This window comes from Cetorhinus maximus, chromosome 13, assembly GCF_964194155.1.
Source record: "Cetorhinus maximus chromosome 13, sCetMax3.hap1.1, whole genome shotgun sequence".
Classification (NCBI taxonomy): Eukaryota; Metazoa; Chordata; class Chondrichthyes; order Lamniformes; family Cetorhinidae; genus Cetorhinus; species Cetorhinus maximus.
In genome coordinates, this window is record NC_135891.1 from 38,930,010 (window position 1) to 38,939,070 (window position 9,061).

Below are 9,061 nucleotides of genomic sequence, written 5' to 3' on the forward strand. Positions count from 1 at the left end.
GGTGAGTGCAGCTCCAACAACACTCGAGAAACTCAGCACTATCCAGCTCAAAGCAGCCCGCTTTATTTGCACCCCATCCATTCCCTCCATCACTGGTGCATAGTGACAACAGTGAATACCATCTACAATAGGCATTGCAGCAACTCACCAATGTTGCTTTGACAGCACCTTCCAAGCTGATAACCTATACTACCTAGGAGGACAAAGACAGCAAGCTTATGGGGACACCACCACTTGCAAATTCCCCAACAAGACACACACCATCCTGACTTGGAATTATATAACCATTCCTTCACTATGACTGGGCCAAAACCATGGGGTTTCCATCCAAACAACAGTGTAGGAGTACCTACACCATATGGATTTCAATAGTTCAAGAAGAAGGCATGTCACCACCTTCTCAAGAGCAATTAGGGATGGACAATAAATGCTGGTTTTACCAGTGGCAATCACAACTCATAAACAAAAAAATGTTAGGGCCTATTGAAGGCCAATGATGCAAGCAGTGTGCCATTAGGAGACTGTTATGGCTGATGCAGTTGGTAAAGCGGAGTTATTTTAAAAATCCGAGAGGGAAACTTTAAACAACTGTCATAACCAATAATTTTAAGCGTCATGTTTGAGATGTGACTCTAAACTCAGGAATCAGACCACTAGTTTGAGGTTTTACATTAACAAAATGAAACATTTTATTAATTTACACAGGTTAAAATATATGTACACATGGCTACAAATTACTACTATCATAAGTTTTAACACATTCCCAAACTAATCTCTATTAAGGCAACAGCAACATAGACTTAACCAAACACCAGGCAAAGCATTTTCACCTTATGAATTCAAAATGAATTTCTTTTCACTGTGGAGTCAGTTGGAGGCTTGCAATTGCCTTTTGATCTTACATTGTCTCTGCCTGCACACCCGAAAACTACTGAAGTTATACCTACCAGCCCCATTGAATGTTAATTCTCATTGTCTCACCAGTCTCTTTGAACTTTATCTTTTAACAATGAAACCCCATTCATAGTACCAATTTTATTAGTAATGTAAACATATGGCTTGGTAGCTGTTAGAAAGGCATCAAGTTTTCACCCCACTTCTTGAATGCTCTATTTAAAAAATGCAAATGCACGCTATCTCTCTTACATATCAAAAATAGTACATAAAGCACCCAGACTAGCTGGCTTTAATCCAATTAAGACAGACCCACAGAGTAAACTCTATTTTAAAAGAAAAATATTCTCCAAAATATTATATACATTAATAGCTTCATGACAGAGACTCCTCCCCTCACCCTCTTCTACAATGATGGGAAAGTTTAAGAAGGATGAGTGCAACACATCTAGTGGATCCTAGTGGAAACGTAAATGGAAGGCTGAGAGCCAGTGCCATTTCAAATTGAAATGAACCACTGGAAATTCCTCCCGAACTTCTCCCAAATGGCCGCTGCAACTTCAGTGAAAGGTCGATGGACACCCTGCTTACATGGTCTTTCCAAGGTTTCTGCCAGTCTTCTGACAAAGGCCTAACTTAAGGTCTCCCTCGCTCTCCATGGAAGAGTCCACAATTGAAATTTAAGCAAAGTTGCACAACTGCCTGGTCAAGCTGCAGTGGACAATGGAGAATATGCTTCCAGGCATCTCTGCTGTTTAACAACTCTCTGCCAAAAGAAATTCAAGCTTCAATTCTCTCATGAATACCATAGAGACCTTGAACTCTAGTTTACATCATCCACCTTTGGAATCAGATTGATATTATAATGGCTTCATAGCCCTCATGTAAATCTATGACAAGTGGAGGGAATGTTCTAGTATTTGCATGGGCCCAGTAGCTACTTCACTTACACTCTTAGAGGCATCCATTTGCTACCCTCTTCCTTACCTCTCTTGTTTGGGTAACACGTGGAGGAAATACAAGTTTAGAATGTAGAAACCACACTTCGATTAAGGGAAAGTTGAAGAAAAAGCAATATTTGGGATAGAGATGGAACACATTAGGGAAAACTGTTTTGCATTATCAAGAAAAGGTTATTAATGAATGTTTGGGCTCTTAGAAGCTAAATGATGACTTCTGACTGCAAATGTTTGAACAGCTCATTCACTTACCTACTTATTGCAACTGTGGGCTACAATTAGGGAGATCTTTTCTATTTGCCAGTAGGTATGGTGAAAATGTAAATGAAATGGACTAAATGAAACATTAAATACCATTTTATTAAACTTATTAATTTATTCAAGCCATATGATACAAATACCCACAAAGGAATTAAAACCAATATAGTTTGGTTCATTTTTCGGTAAGGTACTAGCCTTCATTGTTCTCATGTAGAAGTGAGTGGACAGGGGCAATTCAATGATTATAAACAAGATTTTTAAAACAATATCCAATAATATACTTCAAAAGAGGTTGCAGCAAAGGTAATGATGCGTGGAGTCAAGGGAGACACAATTAGAATTGAAACAAAGATTGGGCAGACCAAAGAAAAACAGCCGAATTGTATAAACGTTGGTCCTCAGACATTCGCTATTCATCATTATTATAAGTGGCCTTGAAAAGAAATTGAAAAAGAAGGATTTCTAAGCTTACTTATTTTTGCTAACAATGACAACAAAATTGTGTCAGAAGAGAAAAGATATAGCGGAGGCTAACAGTATTGAGAGGAATTTAGAGAGGTTCAAGCCTGAGGGAGTAAAAGAAAATAGCTTATAGTCTGGATAAATAGTTAGCATTTATGGTGATTGTTGTAGGATAGATAAATCGTAGAAGCTCCATCAGTGTCCAGTGGCTGCCAGCAAAAAAGTGAATTTATAAAAAAAAACTTTCATGTGGAACCAGGAACAGCAAGTGTGCTCTTCCCAGCTCCATGGTACTCCTGAGGTTCATCATTACCTGTGACCACATCTCTTCCATTCTCCTTCAACCCTCTCTGGGACATAGGTGAGGGCTGCTGCCAGCAAGGCAGGCAGCCCAAATTGGATAAATTGAAAAAGGCAAGCTGTGTCTAGAGATATAACAGGTAATGGTAGCTCGTCCCAATTATTTATAAATATAAGGTAGTTACTAATAAACCCAATAAAAAATTGAGAAGAAACATTTTCACCCAGAGAGTGGTTGGATGTGGAACTTGATACCATGTGATGTGGTTCAGGTCAATAACATAGGTGCCTCCAAAAGAAGTGAGATAGGTACATGAGGGAGAAAGGAATGGAAAGATATGCAGATAGGGTTAGACGAAGTAGGATGGGAGGAGACTTGTGTAGAGCATAATCACCTGCATAGACCAATTGAGCCTAAGGTCTGTTTCAGTGCTGAAAATTCTATGGGCAGGATTTTACCATGGTGGGGGCGGTGGGCAGGGCCCGCTCGCCGATGTGTAAAATGACGCGGGATGACGTCGGGTGGAACTCCTGACGTCACACCGCACAATTTAAATTTTCAGGAAGGCGGGGGCACTGCAAAATCAGCTGCGCGCCCGCCGACCTGTCATTGGCCAATTGAGGCCATTGACAGATCAATTAAAGTACTTAGTGGACCTGCCCATCCAACCTTAAGGTTGGCGGGCAGGCCAGGAGCCCTGGTGGCAACTAGAAAAAGCATGAAACCTCATCCACCGGCGGGATGAGGTTTCAAGTAGGGTTTTAAAAATTTTAATAAACTTGTTATGAAAATTATGAACATGTCTCAACTCATGTGACAATGTCACATGAGGGAACATGTAAGGGCATTTTTCTTTTCTATTTTTAATATTGTTGACAGTAGAGGCGACCTCCCTGAGGTTGCACTTAGCCTCAGGGAGATGAGTGCACTCTTTCGTGCGCATGCGCGAAAGAGCGCACTCTCGATTTTAGGGATTCCCCCCAGCCCGCACAGGGACCGCATAGCGCTTCCCTGCGGGCGTCACACCGAGCGGGCCTTAATTGGCCCGCCCACGTAAAATGGCACCACGCCTCCGATCGGGGGCGCCGATTGGAAGTGCGCCTGCGCGTGCCCACCCATCAACTTCTCCCCGACGCGGGGAAAATTCTGCCCTATATTTAATTTGTTTTAAAAAAATGATGAAGCTCAAGGCCCAATTTGGAACAGGCCTTAGGTCAATGCCTTTGGGCATAGGCATCATATCCTGTATCTATCTGATGTTAGAAACTGGCAAAATAAAATAATTGTGCCCCCACTCCAATCTCCACCCAATATCTTCATAGGCCTTAAGATCTATAATTAAGCTAATTTTGAGCAGTCAGCTTTCTTGGAGCTGTGTTCACCTTTTGAAGCTGTTGGTCAGCTTTTGCTAGTTTTCTAAGTTCGCATGTATAGATAGCTTGCTGTGTTTTATAAAATCCTACTTGTAAAGCTTGCTCTGCTCCTATTAAAACTCTTAGACTATGTGGTGGAAACAAAAAACCTCCAAGGCAGAAAAATATATAAAAACGTAATGCGATCATCCAGTGCTCATCACATAGACCAAACAGGTACCATGCAGGACTACTGAGAGCAAAACCCTGCAGTTATTCGATATGGTGAGCCACAGTACATGCATCAATGCACACATCCTGGTACCTTGACGAAGGGCTGTTAGACTGAAGTGGAAATTTTTTACAACCCTGGAGACAATGGTGACATCATCCACAAGTTGATTCCTACCCTATACGGATATCCCATATTCACAATCTCTCCTGCATTTCAGTCCACAGGGACATCCCTAATCTCCCTGCTACAGATGGCTAAAATACCATTTAAGGCTTGCCAGAAGCTTTCAGAATATTTGCTCTCTCACTGATATCCACTCAATTCTTCTCATCCCTTTAAATTTGATTTGGTAGAATGGATGGGCATGGGGCAGATGAAGTTCAATGTAAAGAAGTATGAAGTGATATATTTTGGGAGGGAGAATGAGGACAGGAAATATCAACTAAATGATACAATTCTGAAAGGGATGCAGGAGCAGAGGGACTTGAGGGTATATGTGCACAAATTGTTGAATGTGTCAGGGAAGTTTGAGAAATTGGTTAATATGGCATGCAGGATCCTGGGCATTATAACTAGAGGTATAGATTACAAAAGCAACAATGTTTCAGTGAACACTTATAAAACATCGAATTGGCCTCAACTGGAGTATTGTGGCCAATTATGACCATCACACTTTAGTAAGGGTGTAAATGCTTTAGAGAGGGTGCAGAAAAGATTTACAAGGATGGTTCCAGTTACATGGATAGATTGGACAAGTTGAGGCTGTTCTCTTTTGAGGAGAGAAGAGAAAGTTGATAGAGGTGTTCAAAATCATGATGGGTCTGCACAGAGTAGATAGTCAAGAGTAGATAGAGTTCCCATTTGAGAACCAGAAGACACTGATATAAGGTGAATAGCAAAAGAACCAAAGGCGACGTGAAGAATAACTATTTTAGGCATTGAGTAATTAGGATCACTGGCACTGCCTGAAAATATAATGGAGGCAGATTCAGTCATGGCTTTCAAAAAGGCATTGGACAATATTTGAAGGAAAAAAACATTGCAGGGCTATGAGGCAAGGGCTCGGGAGTGGGCCTAGCTGAGATGCTCTTGCAGAGAGCAGACACGGACATGAAGGGCCAAATGGCCTCTTTCTGTGCTGTAAACCCTCTATGAGCTGGATTTTACCGTCAGTGAGCGGGGGCGGGGCCCGTTCGCCGACGCGTAAAATGATGCAGGATGATGTCGGGCGTAACTCCCGACGTCACCACGCACCATTAAAATTTTCAGGAAGGCGGGGGCGCAGCAAAATCAGATTTGGTTTTTAAAATTTTAATAAAGTTTTTTTTGGAAATTATGAACATGTCCCAACTCATGTGACATTGTCACATGAGGGGACATGTAAGGGAATTTTTTTTTTCTATCTTTAATATTTTTGAAAGTAGAGGCTATCTCCCTGAGGCAGCACTTAGCCTCAGGGAGATGTGTGCTCTTTCGTGCGCATGCGTGAAAGAGTGCACTCTCGATTTTGGGACTCCCCCCCCCCAACCAGCCGCACAGGGAGCGCATAGTGCTTCCCTACGGACGTCACGCTGGGTGGGCCTTAATCGGCCCGCCCACGTAAAATGGCGCCGCGCCTCTGATCGGGGGCACCGATCGGAAAGGCGCCCGCACACACCCGCCCATCAACTTCCCCCCAACGGGGGGAAAATTCAGCCCTATGACTCTACATGCAGTTCTCTTCTCCCATTGCATATGCCTTCAGCTCCTCTGAGTTTGCATTTGGTGCTGAGAATAATTATATACACGTGTTTAACTAGAAAACTCTCATTTGCCACGGCTGTCCTCAGGATTCTTATGAATTGAGCATTTATGTCTGACAATGAAAATCGAATTTAAAAAAAAGGTTTACTGCTCATTCCTGTTTATTGTCTGCTTTTGGAAAAAACAAATTTTTTAAACAACAAAAACGATTTTTATGACAAGCTTTGGAAAAGTAACAATTATTCATAGTTACATCATTTTATTTAGGAAACTCTAGCCTTCAAATTAATATTTCATAGCGTGTGACACTAGTACCGTTATGCACTCAGACATGATTGTAAATTGAACATAGTTGGTAATTATAACTGATGTTGAATTCTCTACAGTGTCTATTTAAGAGTAGGAACATTTATAGCTGGGAATATATTTTCATATCTTTTCAATAAAGCAATTTTATTGCTGATTTTGGACAATGGTGAACACCTGCATGACGCAAATGTTTCTTTCCATTGTGATATGAAAATGAAACGCAACTCAGATAATTGGAAGTGACTGATTTCTCAGAATAGATAAAGAAGCGATAAATGTAAATAGCAGATTATTTTCTGGTTAAAAAAAAAAGGCACCATTAAGTATCAGCTGGACTGTCCAGATTTTGCACATCACCACAAAACATAGAGTAATTGAATTCAAAAGCACATTGATTGGTTTGCAGTCTATTTTGTCAGGAACATGAATCACTCTTTTGATGACCTGTGCCTTTCTTTATATATGTGTTAGGTTGTGTATATCTGCTCTAGAATTTCAATCCCTCGCACTTTATTCATTGAATGGAGAATTTGAAGATCACAACAACAGATCCAAGATTTTAGGAAAAACATTATGCTATTTAATCCTCATTGTTCCCTCTCTAATCCCAAGAAAAGCTCAGCTGTCTCCTGTTGAAAGGGAAATGTAATTAAGATGTTCCCTTACAGAACACTTTCCCTGACACAGGATTAAAGCATTGCTAGACTTTAGGAGAGGTTTTACCTCAGCTCATTAGTACGCAATTAATCATATCCAATTGAGAAAATAGCTGGCACCGGAAATGGGGTTGGAATTCTGGATTTGGGTCCCACCAGCCTTTTTGCCCACCAGATGTAATTCGGCCCCACATTGGGACCGCAAAATCCGGCCCCTAATGACCAATGCTCAAATCAGGAAAGAAGTACTAAAGCCTTTTAAAGGTAGACCATTCATTTCTGTTGGACAATCTTAAATTAATTAACATGACACAAGTCATGTTAAGACATCACATGACTTAACCTCCAGGATTAAGAAATTGGCAAAATGAAACCTTCAACAAATCTCTTTAAAACCTCTATCATTTGTCCTTTCTTTCAATAATATCTATAAACCTATTTGTTAAAATGTTCTGATTTATGTATTAATATCAATGGCCAGTTTCACACCATGACAGGAATACAAACATCCAATTTACCTCATGAATTAATCACCTAACACAATACCAAACTGGGTATTAAACCAGTATAGAGCAAAGAGCTGAAATTTTATTTTAGCATTGTATTACCATATTGTTTAGTCTAAAGGGTTTAAGTTCAAATGCTGAAGAAATAATTTAACTTGCATTATTGTTCCAAGGTCCTTCATACAAGACACCAGGAAAGTAAAAAAAAAACGTAAGAATTTATTTTCATCTACATTTTTTTATTGTAATCATTTCATAACTTGATTACACATCTGTTCTCTGTGGGGGTGGGGTGCGAGGGAAGTTGGGGTAGGATAGTTAGAAGTGTATGCTTACACTTTCTTCAGCTTCTAAATCAGAAGAGATTGTGGGTTGAGAGGGAAGTGGGGTGTGAGGGTGTGGAGTAGGTATGAACATACCATCATCCTCTATGATGCCACACTGCTGGCCAGATCCTCAGTTGTGGCTGCTCCGATGATGATGAGCACTGTCTCCTCCGTGGGGGTGAGGACATGCAGCAGTGCCCGACTCCTGCTGGTTTAGCTGCCTCTGATTATGGGCCACTTTGTCTTGCAAGAGGGAGGGAGGCGTGCGAGTGTGATGGAATGTGTTTGGGTGATGTGTCAGCCATAGATGGTGGTGTGTGTCTATAGCTGTGAGATATGAGTGTGAAACTTGCAGCAGTGCTACGTCTGTGAGAGTGAGGAAAGGCTATGAATATGAAGTTATGAGTCCTGTTTAATAGAGATTCCTGTTAGCTGAATGTAGGGGGTGTGGTAAATGAAGCAGTGTGTGAGGTTAGCGTTCATTTATAATGATATGACATGCGAGGGTGCCACTTGTGTGAGGTCATTGAAATTTTTGCAGCCCTGCAACTAGATCCTCGGAGCTAGACTGCAGGCATTGACAGTGAGAGTTATCTATTCCCAATGTCAGTCTGGAGGGCCACCTGGCCTACTGAGATATGAGGATCTCTTTCCCCCTGTACATTTCCTGCATCAAAGCCTTCATGTTCTCTGGCCTGTTGCCTCATTTCCACTCCTCTTTCTACTCATAAATTCCTTTTTAACAGCTTCCAGTGCTTGCTTCTGACAAACTGCACCTCATCTTTGAGAAGCCTCACACAATATGGACCCCTCCTGAGACATGTAGTAGTGCGCTCCAGCACTGGACTGCATTTTGCTTTCATTTAACTTAGCAGGCAGCATGTAACTTGCTTATGAATGGGCATGCGTTAATCCTTCATCGTGATCCCTATGCCCAATTTTTTACCCAATTTCTTCCCATCTTTGCCTTTTTCAGATTATATTCTATGATATAATGTAATCTGCTGTTGGAAATTTCTATGCACTTCCAGGTATATAATCACTTCATTCACGTTGA